General features: G+C 50.8%; 2 protein-coding genes across 2 annotated transcripts in view; one reads left to right on the top strand and one right to left on the bottom strand.

The window, feature by feature from the left end:
* The window catches only part of LOC144806973 (uncharacterized), a 1014574-nt gene that overhangs the window by 30595 nt on the left and 968239 nt on the right, over window positions 1-15740 (top strand). The window contains 1 exon segment of the mRNA XM_078673032.1: window positions 8041-8105. The gene's annotated coding sequence lies outside the window, so the exon portion shown is untranslated.
* Window positions 1-15740, bottom strand: part of LOC144806995 (uncharacterized) — a 1119020-nt gene that overhangs the window by 656852 nt on the left and 446428 nt on the right. The window lies entirely within an intron of this gene.

The following is a 15740-nucleotide window of genomic DNA, read 5'->3' as shown; positions in this document are numbered from 1 at the left end:
CTCATTCGTTCATTCACTCACTGCCTTACTTTCTTATTGTTGGAAATGGGATCCCCGGCTGGCCAGGGCTTTCGCCAAAGTCAGTCAGAGACCACCACTCCCAAGTCAGGGCAAGGGAGTTACACGCCAAGATAACCCCTGCTCACCCTCTAGGTAACGTGGCGCGAGCAGCAAGGCTAAACTCGGAGGCGATGTAAGTTAAGTATTTGCGCACGCACCCCAGCAACAACACCCAAAGGCCCACCACAAAGGAAACTCCACACAAGGTTATATAAAAATAGCCTTTGTATGACACCAAAACACATTAGATAAAACACACACTTTACAATGTGCCAGAGGCATGGGCAGAATTTACAGGGGATATGTACAAGACAGGGCCACCTGGACCACTGTCAGGAATCAGAAGTAGCACTTTCAGAAATAGCACTTAGAATATAAAATTACTTTAGCACAAAATAGCACACAACCAGTATCTACTGGTAACCAGGACCTCACTAGCACCACCTGTACTAGGGAGAAAACAACCACCTATGTATCACAATACCTGTAGGTGTGTAAGCACATAACACATGATGCAATGCATAACATTCATTCAGAGGTGTAAGGAAGGAAAACTCATGATGCATCAACAATACATTCAGAGGTGTAAAACAATCACAATGGCGCCAAACTCACAAGTCACCACCTGTGACTGTCCATAGGCAGGAACACCAGAACTGTCCCAATGTCAGGGGCCTAAACGGAGCAGCTGCCCACGAAGTGCTGGGCAGCTGTGTGAGACAATACTGGGGCCAACGTGGGAGCCTCGCTGGGCTCTGGGCCCCAGAACAAAGATGTGCCCCCTAGAGCCTCTCTGGGCTCTTAACACAAATGTGGCGCTGTGGAGCCTCTCTGGGCTCTTAGTAAACAACTGTCCCCTTGAGCCTCCCAGGCTCAAAATAACTGATGCCCCTAGAGCCTCTCCGGGCTCAAAGCAACAATGGCCCTCCCAGAGCCTCTCAGGGCTCTTGAACACAGCAATGGGGGCACTCAGGGTTAAAGAAATGCCCCGTCGTTGGAGCCTCGCTGGGCTCGGAACACAGGCAACACTGCCCCCGGATGGAGCCTCTCAGGCTCTGGTGAGATGCCTCCGCGATCGAGGAGCACCGCTCTGGGGAACACATTGTTGAGGGAGGGCCCCTTGGGCTTCTGAACACCCTGGACCTCGCACTGGGGGGGGGGGATGCGGGCACCGGCAATGTGCCCCGACGCCTCCCCCTCCTCCCGAACCCTCACGCCTCCCACTCACCGGGTCTCTGCCGGAAGGTGATGCAGCTCTCGCTCCTCGGGGTCTCTCTCCACACCGGGGAGCTCCACTCTGCTCCCGGTCGTGCTGCGGTGGCTCTTGGGCTCCGGGGCTCTCCCTTGGTCTCGGGAGCCCTGGGAAGGCAGGCGCCGCTCTCCCTCCTCACTCACCGGATCCCGGGGTCGGCTCCCGGCAGCTTCCGGCTTCCTCTGTCCTCTCGGCTGCGGTGTGCGGGACTTCCGGTCGGCCGCGCACGGATTGGCCGGCCGGACAACCACTTCCGGGTCGTCGCGGGCAGCGTGGGGGCCCGGCTCAGGCACTGCAGGCGGGGGTGAATTTACCGAGGGGTGGCCTCCCTCGAGGTAAATTATAAATCAGAAACAGCGGCAATGTCCCGGGCAGGGTGGGCACCTGCCAGGGGACTCTAAAATCAGCAAAAGCGGCGTGGGCAGCCGCGGAAGGGCAATGACAGCGCTCCCAACACTTACCCGATAAATAAAGCGCTTCTAAGCGCTAGGGCCGCAAATAAAGCGCTTCCAACGCTTCAGGGATAAAAGACAGCGTTCTCAAGCGCTAAGGGCAAAGTCCAGGCCCCAAAGTCCCTAAAAGACAAGCCAAAGTCCTTCTAGGCAGGCAGGGGGGCAAGGCTGGGCTATGAGGCAGCTCACTGGGTCTCCAGGCAGGGAGACACTCCAAGTGGCGGTCCTCTGGCCCAGCGACAGCAGCAAAAGCCCCCTCAGGATCCTGGAAGAGAACAACCTCTGTGGGGACACAGCCCCATTTTTATACACCATATTCCTTTGTCTGAGGGCAGGGTTGGGGCGGAACCAGTCGCAGCTGGTTCTTGAGTACTCTGTTTACCTCAACCACCCTCTCTATTCACTGGCAGGGCTTGGGTCATTAGACACACCACAGGGGGGCGGAGCCAGCATTGTGTGGGGAAAACCCAGCCCATCCAGGACACAGGTACACTCCTCCCACACATCACTCATGCTAATCTCACACTCACCACCGGGCAGACCCATCCAGACTTCCTGGAGCCTGGCATGCCAGCCAGCTCCAGCCAATCACACTCCAGCACCCTCACTGCACACGTACAGCCATGTCTAGAAATGGCGCTTCCCTACTAGACACATACATGCTGCATACACCATCTCGCAGCATTCACTCTCACGAGTTCACACATACCAGACTCAAGCCTGTACACCCCACGCATCAGGAACTACCAGGGACACATACATTCCCCATGCATTCCTATGGGCGGGCAGGCCTAGCTCAGCACATGCACTCAGAGTGCGCACGCACTTTCTACTGGGACACAGTGAAAGTGCGCAGAATCCCAAAAATCACCATTGCCAGGTCACCATTTCAAGCAAAAAGTCTAGGGGTGAACCTGCCCTAAGGCCCAAGTCCAACACAACCCCCTTCCAGCCAAAACGCAGGGGAGACCAATCACCATCGTGATGGACTTCCCTTCTTGGGGCGATAGAACACGGACGCGGGCCCGCAACTGCAGGGATACCCTCCTGTTCTAAGCCACGGTGAACCCATGGGATTCCTTCTCAACACACTGTCTGGACCAACTGGGCTACCCCACTGGTACTCCCAAGTTGTCCGCGGCCAGGACCAGGCCCTGGGCCACCCAGGTGCCACTGGTCCTTTCCAATTCGCAGAGCGGGGGGTAGTAACCCCTGGCACATAGCGGCCATTTTCCACTCTTCCTGTCTGCAAGACAGGACTAGACTGCCACTGGTTCTCCAGCCTAGGGTCTACACCCTCAGGCGGACCAGGAGTCTCAGGGAAGGCTCTCCTCCCCCTACCTCTTCTTCTAGGGTTCCTCCTCCCTCTGCGAGGGGTACCCTTACAACGCCACTCCAACCCAGGGCTTATCCACTCAGGTTGCACCGGGGTCAGAGGTGGGCTCTCCCACCCTCTGCACCCCCTTCCAGAGGTCTGCCCTCTCCCACCTGGAGAAGTTCCTATGGAAGAAGAACCGGTCAGGACACTGGTTACAGTCGTCCTACCCTTCAGGTCAGGCTGACCCTGAACCTGGCCTTCCAACCTCTGGTCTAAAACCTTTGGTGGAACAATTGCCTGGCACTCCAGGACTTCTGGGGTTCACACACAATCCCCCTGAGGCTAACAAATGAGACATATGTTGTGTGACTGTCTGTCTGGCGCAGATCTCCCGTCCCCTGTCCACCTGACAGTGCGTGACGATCCCCCAGACCAGAAGTGGCGCCACCCGGGTCACTACACGGGAACCTAGCCCAACTGGGTAGTCCCTGACCCACTGGTCCTTCCACTGGGGAACTCCCCCAATCACTCCTCACTCTGGACTCCTGTACCCTCCCTACCGGAGCGGTACTGTCAGACTCTAGAACCACAAGAGCTCTGTTTACAGACGCTCCTGGTCCTCTACTCACTAGGAGATCCTCCTCAAGTGGACTAACAGGACAGCCTAGGTCCCCAACCTGGTGTTCCCTACAGAAACCATCCAAGTCCTGAGGCAGGGCTTCGGGCGTCTGGGGAACCTCGGTCTCCCCCTCACTCCTGCTCCACTGAGCCAGGCAGTGAGCCCCTACACCCTCCTCGCTATCCTGGGACCTAGCTGGGCTACACTGAGCCTCTTCCACCACGCTGGGCTGGAAGATCCCTGAACCACGACTTTTGGAGTCACTCACCAATGACTCTAGAGAACCTCTAGCACTTTCCCAGCGCTCTGCTTCCTTAGCAAGCTCCCATGGGCAAAAGTGCTCAGACTTCAACAGGTGCTGGCGCAACTCTAGACAACAAACACTGAGCAACTGCTCTTTGAGAAACATATTTACTACTCCGTCCCTCTCATCGTCCGGGTTATCCGCCAGCCAATCCTCCATTGCATCAGAACAGTCATCCACAAAATACCCCCACTTCTGGTGAGGCGGTTTCCTATGGTTCCTGAACTTCAACCTGTTCTCCTCCTCTTGGGAAACAGGTTCCAGACTGGGGGAACTGGGACTGGGATTTCCTACACTGAAATCTAAATAGCTGCCACCACTGGACCCAACCCTCCCTGGGGGATCCAGACACTCAACACTGCGCGCAGGGGATAGTCTACCCTCCAGAGCTACTTTGCCTCTGGTGGAGGCCCTCTCAGCCTCCTCTATCCTTTCCTGCGCTAAGACCCTCTCGGTCTCTAGCTGTTGCTTTCTAACGCCAAGCTGTGCCATAGCCTGGGCATGCTCCAACCTGAGCTTCTCTAAAGCCAGCTGGTGCTCCCTTTCTCTCCTCCTATCTTCCAGCTCCTCTGGGGACAGGGAAAGGGATGAGGCGCTGCCTCCTACGCTGGACCCAGCAAGGGACTCCCTATCTATGGGGTCTCTACTCTCTACTGGTGTCCAGGTGCTGTCATCTTCTTCCTCTTCTGAATCTTCAGGGCTCCCCACAGACCCACCACCCTCCTGGTGTGGGGCCCAGACCCTTTCCTCACTGCGCTCACGATCCCATTGACCCTCTTGCCATCTGACCAGGCGGTCCCTAAGGTCGTACCAGTTTGACTCACCCCTCCCTTTGTCTCTCTCGTCACAGAACCTTACCAGCTCCCACGTACTGTAGGTATCTAGATCACTGAAATCAAAGACAAGCTCCATCTTGGCAGGACGTTCTAGAGACAAGATCACACAGGGAACCTAGGGGTCTGAGCTAACACAGGAGTACAGAATTCACAAGGTCTCAGCAAGCTCTCTACCCTAGAGAACTCACACTCACTTGCCTAGTGCCACACACCATTCATCCACACACAACCCTCCCCTCGGACTGGTAAGGCAGTTTCTACCACCCCTGATTCCTCAACCTGACCACACGTGACACAGGTACCGACTCTGGGCGCAGGGTGGGGGAACAAATGTACTGGACACAATTGCACAATGATACCTTCAGGAGAAGAAAATATGAAACTTCAAAAAAACAATCCCCTAAAATGTGGTCATCTAAAATGCAGAGTTTTGTGGTGCAGCCAGCTGCTACTAAGGTACAAGGCAAACACAAATCCTTATCCTCACCGCTTGCCGCCAATGTTGGAAATGGGATCCCCGGCTGGCCAGGGCTTTCGCCAAAGTCAGTCAGAGACCACCACTCCCAAGTCAGGGCAAGGGAGTTACACGCCAAGATAACCCCTGCTCACCCTCAAGGTAACGTGGCGCGAGCAGCAAGGCTAAACTCGGAGGCGATGTAAGTTAAGTATTTGCGCACGCACCCCAGCAACAACACCCAAAGGCCCACCACAAAGGAAACTCCACACAAGGTTATATAAAAATAGCCTTTGTATTACACCAAAACACATTAGATAAAACACACACTTTACAATGTGCCAGAGGCACGGGCAGAATTTACAGGGGATATGTACAAGACAGGGCCACCTGGACCACTGTCAGGAATCAGAAGTAGCACTTTCAGAAATAGCACTTAGAATATAAAATTACTTTAGCACAAAATAGCACACAACCAGTATCTACTGGTAACCAGGACCTCACTAGCACCACCTGTACTAGGGAGAAAACAACCACCTATGTATCACAATACCTGTAGGGGTGTAAGCACATAACACATGATGCAATGCATAACATTCATTCAGAGGTGTAAGGAAGGAAAACACATGATGCATCAACAATACATTCAGAGGTGTAAAACAATCACAATGGCGCCAAACTCACAAGTCACCACCTGTGACTGTCCATAGGCAGGAACACCAGAACTGTCCCAATGTCAGGGGCCTAAACGGAGCAGTTGCCCACGAAGTGCTGGGCAGCTGTGTGAGACAATACTGGGGCCAACGTGGGAGCCTCGCTGGGCTCTGTGCCCCAGAACAAAGATGTGCCCCCTAGAGCCTCTCTGGGCTCTTAACACAAATGTGGCGCTGTGGAGCCTCTCTGGGCTCTTAGTAAACAACTGTCCCCTTGAGCCTCCCAGGCTCAAAATAACTGATGCCCCTAGAGCCTCTCCGGGCTCAAAGCAACAATGGCCCTCCCAGAGCCTCTCAGGGCTCTTGAACACAGCAATGGGGGCACTCAGGGTTAAAGAAATGCCCCGTCATTGGAGCCTCGCTGGGCTCGGAACACAGGCAACACTGCCCCCGGATGGAGCCTCTCAAGCTCTGGTGAGATGCCTCCGCGATCGAGGAGCACCGCTCTGGGGAACACTGTGTTGAGGGAGGGCCCCTTGGGCTTCTGAACACCCTGGACCTCGCACTGGGGGGGGGGATGCGGGCACCGGCAATGTGCCCCGACGCCTCCCCTTCCTCCCGAACCCTCACGCCTCCCACTCACCGGGTCTCTGCCGGAAGGTGCTGCAGCTCTCGCTCCTCGGGGTCTCTCTCCACACCGGGGAGCTCCACTCTGCTCCCGGTCGTGCTGCGGCGGCTCTTGGGCTCCGGGGCTCTCCCTTGGTCTCGGGAGCCCTGGGAAGACAGGCGCCGCTCTCCCTCCTCACTCACTGGATCCCGGGGTCGGCTCCCGGCAGCTTCCGGCTTCCTCTGTCCTCTCGGCTGCGGTGGGCGGGACTTCCGGTCGGCCGCGCACGGATTGGCCGGCCGGACAACCACTTCCGGGTCGTCGCGGGCAGCGTGGCGGCCCGGCTCAGGCACTGCAGGCGGGGGATGAATTTACCGAGGGGTGGCCTCCCTCGAGGTAAATTATAAATCAGAAACAGCGGCAATGTCCCGGGCAGGGTGGGCACCTGCCAGGGGACTCTAAAATCAGCCAAAGCGGCGTGGGCAGCCGCGGAAGGGCAATGACAGCGCTCCCAGCGCTTAGCCGATAAATAAAGCGCTTCTAAGCGCTAGGGCCGCAAATAAAGCGCTTCCAACGCTTCAGGGATAAAAGACAGCGCTCTCAAGCGCTAAGGGCAAAGTCCAGGACCCAAAGTCCCTAAAAGACAAGCCAAAGTCCTTCTAGGCAGGCACGGGGGCAAGGCTGGGCCCAGAGCCAGCTCACTGGGTCTCCAGGCAGGGAGACACTCCAAGTGGCGGCCCTCTGGCCCAGCGACAGCAGCAACAGCCCCCTCAGGATCCTGGAAGAGAACAACCTCTGTTGGGACACAGCCCCATTTTTATACACCATATTCCTTTGTCTGAGGGCAGGGTGGGGGCGGAACCAGTCGCAGCTGGTTCTTGAGTACTCTGTTTACCTCAACCACCCTCTCTATTCACTGGCAGGGCTTGGGTCATTAGACACACCACAGGGGGGCGGAGCCAGCATTGTGTGGGGAAAACCCAGCCCATCCAGGACACAGGTACACTCCTCCCACACATCACTCATGCTAATCTCACACTCACCACCGGGCAGACCCATCCAGACTTCCTGGAGCCTGGCATGCCAGCCAGCTCCAGCCAATCACACTCCAGCACCCTCACTGCACACGTACAGCCATGTCTAGAAATGGCGCTTCCCTACTAGACACATACATGCTGCATACACCATCTCGCAGCATTCACTCTCACGAGTTCACACATACCAGACTCAAGCCTGTACACCCCACGCATCAGGAACTACCAGGGACACATACATTCCCCATGCATTCCTATGGGCGGGCAGGCCTAGCTCAGCACATGCACTCAGAGTGCGCACGCACTTTCCACTGGGACACAGTGAAAGTGCGCAGAATCCCAAAAATCACCATTGCCAGGTCACCATTTCAAGCAAAAAGTCTAGGGGTGAACCTGCCCTAAGGCCCAAGTCCAACACTTATCTTCTGAATTCTTCTTACTTCTCCCTTAGAAACCTTCTGGAGCCTCCGTCATCAACCAAGCAATGAAGAAATCAGGAACTGAAGTATTCAATGGGTAAGTGTTAATTCTTCTCTTTATATTTCTTTTTTCCTATTTACTTTAAATTGTTATTTCTCTCTAGTTCTAAATTACCGAGCTAACTAACCGACGCACCGAAGCGCTCGAACATGCGCCTAAGCCTGGCACAAAATTGCGCTATTTCTATTTAACTAGACTACAGAAAGAACATGACTAATCTCTGAAATCCATTGGTGCCTCGGTTCTAAAATCAACCGGTGCACTTCACAGCTGGTCTAGACCTCGCACCCGTGTACAGGAACTCAGGACTAGACCGGCAACTTCCACCGCGGTCCTCCCTGTTGGTAGTATAGGGGAGAATGCCCGGTTCCGTGCTATAATCACCCGCGACCTTTTGCGAGCGGGTGATCTTTGCAATGCTGGTTCAATGGCAGATACTGCGAGACAAAGAAGATCTTTAATTACTTTTTGATGCACCCTGACACCTGTCCAGCGGGTGCAGAAGAGGTGAGGTCTGTACTGTGCTAAGGAGGAGAGACCTGTCCTGGGCTGGGGGTGCAGTGGAGGTGCGGCCTATCCAGTGTAGAAGTAAACCTCAGCAAGGCCTACCAGTGCAAGGGGTTCGCCCTTCTCTGCACAAAGTCCTCAGACCATAGGAAGAAGTTGGCACAGAAACTTGGAAATAGAAGAGTATAGTTTATTAACCTCCGGAGGTGGTACTACAGTCCACACAACACCCTTCGGTATTGTATGGAGTAGCACACCAAACTAAAGCACATGGCCACTATTATACACAAAGAGGGGGCTCAAAGAAGGCGGTACAAAACACAAGAATGAGTTTTATGTACATATAAGGACATTTTAGCAGCACAATCGATGAATGGGCGGAGTTAACGGTTCTCGAGACCTTCGAAGACACATTCCTATCTGGAACTAATTACTAACAGCTGCAGACTCTACTGGGCATGCGCTAAAACAGGTGATACTAAATATAGCCTGTTGCTGGGCAGATTTCGAGCGCAGTTAACAAGGAAGTAGGACAAAACACACGGTGAGCACATGGCAGCATATGACAGACAAAATGGCTGCCGCAAATACAAAATGGAGTCGACTCAATTGTTACGGTAGTTTCCAAATACAGCATGTCTTCTGCGAATGCTTAATCTAATCGCTGTCAAATTACAACAGACGACCCTTTCAGCATTAGCTGAAGACATTCGACTTCCTGGGATAGTCTAAATATTCATCCTGTATATCAATTTTCATCATTTCAGCTACTTCTTTGTCTAAAATACTTTGTACTTTCATATCTGCAGTATTTCTCCTAGCTGGTATACAAGCATTAATGCACATAGAGCATAATATTGGACCACAATGCACACATATACAACATGTACAGATTATCGCAATTATGATACACAGGACAATCAATATTTTCCAGCCCCAAGCAGAAACTAGAGTCCAAAACCATCCCGCAAAAGTCCAAGTACCATTTTCTGTATGAATTTCTTCAGCAATCTTATGGAGTTTATTTATCGCATTGTACACTGATGGTGTGTGTTCAGGGATGAACACACAACAACTACTACCAATGATGCGACATGCACCACCTCGGTCAGCAAGCCAAGCATAACATCTAGCACCATCCTGTTCTGGAGTGCAACAACTCGGTAATGCAGTCACTTATTCCAACAGGAATCTGTCCAACACTTTGTACACATAAGTTTGCTTTAGTCTTTGTAACAGAAATCACAAAGCGTTCACTTTCGTCAGAGTTTCTTGTGTTGGTGAAGACATATGGCGTTGAAATATTGTCCGGTCGGTATTCCTCCCTTTCCCATTTAGTTCCATTAGCTTGAGGATACCCATCTTTGTCTTGATAACACTCTTTATTCAAACGGAAAAGAAGTCCACCTACTGTAGGCTTTCTGGTTGCAAACAAGAGAGTGAACCAGGCTCGAGAGCCATTATGTGAGAAAGGAAGAGGTATAAAAGGTGTTCCTCCTTTCTTTTGATGAGCAGGCATCATCCCACATACCCAACACTTGGTTGTGTTTGTAGCATTATGAGTATGATGCAGCATCTGAATAAAAGTGTTGTTGAGATAAGATTGACGATGCTTCTGCTCCTGATACGGGAGCGTAAAGAAGAAGTGCTCCTCCGGTATTGGCGTAGTAGTAACAAACAACTCACGAGCAGGAGTTGTCTTCTCAACAGACCAAGTGATTGTCGCCATAATCACCAAAGCAGCAATAAACCCTATAGCACAAAAAATCTTCTTTCTCTCCATTTCAATAACAGCACTAGACAATTGTGCCAAATAGTCATCCATTAGGACACAAGGTACATCATATACAGAACTTGGTTTAGGAACTCCCCAGATATTCATTGGCCTCCCGAACACAATCTCGTAGGGAGTGAGACCTGTCCGGAAATGCGGCACTGATCTAATAGAAAACAATACCAATGGCAATGCATCTGGCCAAGTCAAAGAAGTAGAAGCCTGTATTTTCGCTAATTTGAACTTCAGAATAGCATTGTATCTTTCCACTAATCCTGCTGATTGCGGGTGGAACACCGCATGGAACTTCTGTTTGATCCCTGATCCTTTCAGGACATACTTGATAACATTCCCTATAAAGTGAGGTCCGTTATCACTCCACAAAAGTCTACAAACACCATATCTAGGAAAGAATTCCTTCAAAAGCACCTTTGCCATAGTAATAGCAGTGTTGTCCTTTGTGGGGTATGCCTCAATCCACTTACTAAAGGCACATACCACCACCAAGACATACTTCAGATTATTGCAGCGTTCAAGCTGAATATAATCCATTTGCAAAACTTCAAAAGGTGCAGTTGGTGTAGCAAAACCTCCTGCAGGAGTTCGTGTCCATTTTCCAGGATTAAATTGCAAACAAATCATACATGATTGTACTACTCTCTTAGCTGTGCTAGCAATTTCTGGATGCTCCCAAACTTGCGTAAGCAATTTCACTATTGCTGAAGCTCTAACATGTGCCAGCCCATGTGCCATCTGAACCATAGGTTGTACAAAAGCTATGGGCAACTTCCATTTATCCATTTGCTTATTTTGCCAACAACCTTCATCATCCAACTCTCCATCTTTAGACCATTGCTCCCGTTCTTTCTCAGAAGCGTCTCTCTGTATCTCTAATACTTCTTGCCTAGCATCGTGCCACCGCTCAGCTTGCAACTTAACTACATACATGGAAGTAGTGCTGGGCTGCATCGCAGTCTCACGTGCCACTCGATCTGCAAAGGCATTTCCTTGTCCCACCTTATCTGTAACTTTCTTGTGAGCACTACATTTCACAATAGCTATTCTTTTTGGGTATGTCAACGCAGTCAAAAGGTTATGCATTAATTCTCCGTGCATTATCTGCATCCCATGTGATGTCAGAAAGCCTTTTTCCTTCCAGAGCAGGCCAAAATCATGCGCCACTCCAAAAGCATAGCGGCTATCTGTATAAATGTTCACACACAAATCAGTACTAAGCTCACATGCTCGTGTCAAAGCTATTAGTTCCGCTGCTTGAGCTGACTTCTGTGCTATGCGAGCTGTCTCCACTATCGTGTGAAGTGTGGTAATTGGGTATGCAGCTGAAGTTGTACCATCCGGCAACTTCAGACACGACCCATCAACCCACAGTTCTTCATCTACATCTAGAAGGGGCGTATCTTGCAAATCAATACGACCCGTTGTCTGTTCTTCAGTCAGGAAAATACAATCATGTGTTTCTTGTGCCTCAGCCAAATCGAAGTTTATTCTTTCATAAATTAAAAGATTCATGAGTCAAAGTCAGCGGTCAGGTGAGTGGTGAAGAGATGTTGAGCACAAACCCCAAGTGTTAACAGCCAAAACCATAAAAAATTAGGAAAGCTGACAATGTGAATTAAGGCAGTGGCATGGATATCAACCTGTCGCGGATATAAGTTTGTAAAGGCGAACTCCCTATCAGAGAACGCTTGTAGGGAAAATGCCCATGCCTTATTTCAGCATTGGTCATCCAGTGGTCTTAACGGAAGCGGGAGACCACCTCAGCTTCACCACCATTCCCCATGCTCACCCTAGTCCTGGCAAGACCCCGATTTCTGAGAAAGGATTGAAACTAGGTCTGGGCAGTAAATTCTGTTCTGCTTGTGGAATTTGGGTAATTTTGCGTTCCACGGAGAACGCTGAATTGCCAAAAATTCAGCGATCCGCTGCTTCATAGAATTTTTTGCCTGTTCACGCTTTCAAAAATGCGTGTTCGCAAGATATTTACCCCCAAGCACGCAAACCGTGTTCGCGAACAGGAAAAAAGCATCGCGAACGGGCTGAACAAGCAATTCCGCATGTTCGCGGAACTCTGCGTGCTCTCGTAGATTTTTTACCGTTTCGCGGAGCTTTGCGTAGGGCAACTACGCAAAATAAGGCCACCCCTAGTTGAAACGTCGTCAACACCAAAAAAAGACGGACCTTATTGTGAACTAACACTGGGATTTTATCCGCTGTGTTTAAAATATATGTAAATGTAATTTGGCCGTCTTACAAAGCAATAACCAGTATACCATGTACGTTTATTCACATTGTCACCTTTGCTCTTTTTTTTGATGATTTTGGTTGTTAGCACTTGGGGTTTGTGCTTAATATCTCTTCACAACTCACCTGACTGTTGACTTTGTGACCCATGATTTGTTAATTTATGAAAGAATAAACTTCGATTCAGCTGAACCAAATTTATTTTGAATACTGGCTGGGTTTTCTTTAATATCAAACCGAAACAGAATTTGTTTTCTGTAAAAATATTATTGTTTTTCATAAGATTAAATCTATCCATTATTTCCTGTACTATCATATTTTGTTAGAAAATGGGTTCTGTGTGAACGCTTGTTCCAAGTTATACATGTGAAGTATCCAAGCACCGGTTATTGTTTTCACAATTCTCTAAGGACTGACCTTACCTCGTGGCCTTGTCCTTTCTCGCTTATTTTCAGCACACAGACTCTCCTCAGTCAATAGATTTACCATTGCTTTCTTCGCCCAATAGCTCCTCGGCACAAGTCTCAATCCTTTTTAGGGCTGGCTAGAAGCGCGCAAAGCGCGTTCTCGCCGAGAACTATAGTCGTCGGCTCAGCAGACAACGAGTGGCGACAAGAGCTGGCCACGCGCTCAGCATCGTCAATGGGAGAGAGAGAGACAAGAGCTGGCCACACGCGCATGGGATTTGGTCGCGCACGTGAGTCTGTCTCGGAGCTGCCGATGTGCACGCTCACGGCGACGGTGTCTCCGCCGTGCGCTACAGCCCCATGATGAAGGTGACGTCCGTGGACGCTCGCCACTGAGGAAACCAGTGGGACTCGAGGCAGACATCGACAAAAGTTGCCGTATTCAATGGCAAAAGCGGCCGAGGGCCGAGCGGGACTCCATGAGGCGCACCGACATACCTTTATGTCGCAGAGGACGGAGTAAGTAGCGCAGCCCCTTTCTGCCCCCTCAAGCAGGCAGCGGCACCATCACCTACCCTCACTCCCGTACTGCTTGGTTTACTAATGGCACTGACCATAGCACATCGGCAGCATAAGCAATAACCAGTTACCCATAATGTATCATATTTATGTATTTCCTTAAATCTCAGTTAGACACATTCTGGTTGTAATCAAACAGTTGAAAAAACAGAAATTCCACAATTATAGTTTGCTAAATAATTATACCATGATCTGGTAGCCCACATGCTAACATGCACACACAGACAACACGCTCACTAACTGAAACAAATACAGAAATACTCGAAAGCTAACATACAGACTCACATACTCACATACACAGGCGGCTGACCGGGGGTGCAAGGCTGCAGGACGGGCCATGTTTACTGCCCTGAACTCCCAGCAGACACACAGCCCCCCCGCTCTCCGGAGGCCCACGCCTCACGTCCGATGGCCCCGCGGTCCTGTCCCTTCCCCGCCAGCCTGAGGCCACTGCGCTGTTCACCGGCCACGGACATCCGTGCAATGCCCGAGGGGGCGGTTTCCGAGGGCTGCAGTGGGCTGTTTTTTTTTAGCAGTCTGGGGGGCTATTTGGGCGCTGTCTCTGTTCTTCTGATACAGTCAGTGGCCCAGTGGGAGTCTGAGTGGCCTTTCTAGAGGCGGATGGGCGCTCATTACCTCTGTTTAGCACAGGTATCACTCCCTTTGTCTCTCGGGTGCCCATTAATGTCTGCACATACTGAGCGGGGGCAGGGGGCCTCACTTGTTTCACCAGTGTAAACTAACGCATGCATTTTTTTAACCCCCCCCCCTCCTAAAGATTACACCAACGCAGTGATATGAGGAGTGTTTATGCAAATGTGGGCCATTTTTTTTTTTGTGTGCCCGGGCCGATTTTCATTCCCAATCCAACCCTGCCACGGGTCACTGTAGCTCCCAGCGTAGCCCTCCGCCCTCCCGACGGACAGGGAGCCTTCGATCGGTGTAGTAATGTGATCACGTTTACCACTCCGTGTGTGTGCAGCTTTGAACCAGAGCTAAGGCAGGCGTGCACTAGAATATTATTAAACACTGTGCGTGTTGGTGTGTTTGCACGTCTGCCTTGAACTTTGTTTCTGGTTACACATGTATGCTGCAGTGTGCATCTGTGTGTGTGTGCAGTTTTCAAACGAACAAAAGCAGCGTGCTCGGGGCACTGTTAGATGAGTGTTCGATTGTGTCTGTGCATGTATGTCTGTATGGGCCTATATGACTGTTCACATGTGTGTATCAGTGCACAGGCTTGGAATTAGGGCAGGTAGGAGCACCGTAAGACTAGTTTATGCCTGTGTGTGTATGCCTGTGAGAGCAGGCCTCTATATGCCTGTGTGGCCGTTCACAAAAGTGTGCACTGTGTGCAGCATTAGGCAACGACTGTTGGTGTGTGGCGCTTTCATGAGTTGGTGTGTCTGGTTACGCACGGGCAGCGAGTCTCTGCGTCTCTTTTTGTCGGTTTGTGGCACCATGTGATTGTGGCTGTCTGACAATCGTCTGACAACCGTGAGCCAACAAAATACAAAAGGTAGCAAACTGTGCATTACAAAAGTGACAATCGTGAGCCAACAAAATACAAGAGGTAGCAAACGGTGCATTACAGGAGGAAAAAGTGACGTGTGCAGGTTACAAAAGCGTACAAAATAAACATAGAGGTAAAATACAGTAATATATGGAGAACACTCAAGCACAAGATCAAACGTTACGTAGGCACTGGTGGCACTTGTGCAGGTATAAAAACAAACAAATTTAAGAGGTAGAAAACAGTGTGTTACAAGGGAAAGTGACGTGTGCATGTTACACATGAGTCCCAAACACAGGTAGGATAATATTGCAAAAAATGGCAAACTCAAACCACAAGAACACACTGGGAGGACACTTCCAAAGTCATGCAAAGTAGATTTTTCAATAATTAAAAGGGCTTCCTACAGATAAAAGAGAGGGCATGGGTTACATTTGGAAGTGTCTTTGAAGGAGGAGAACTTTGAGGTCAGTTTTGAAGGCCTGGGAGGAGGTGGTGGTCCGGAGCTGAGGCGGAAGTGAGTTCCAGACTCTCACTGCGCTGCCTGAAAAGGATTGGGCCATCGATCTTTCCTTCTTGAAAATGGGAGGTTCCAGCAGTAGATTTTCCGCATTTCTTGATGGTCTAGA

Source organism: Lissotriton helveticus, chromosome 1_2 (genome assembly GCF_964261635.1).
Source record: "Lissotriton helveticus chromosome 1_2, aLisHel1.1, whole genome shotgun sequence".
Taxonomy (NCBI): domain Eukaryota; kingdom Metazoa; phylum Chordata; class Amphibia; order Caudata; family Salamandridae; genus Lissotriton; species Lissotriton helveticus.
This window is presented reverse-complemented; position numbering and strand designations above follow the sequence as displayed.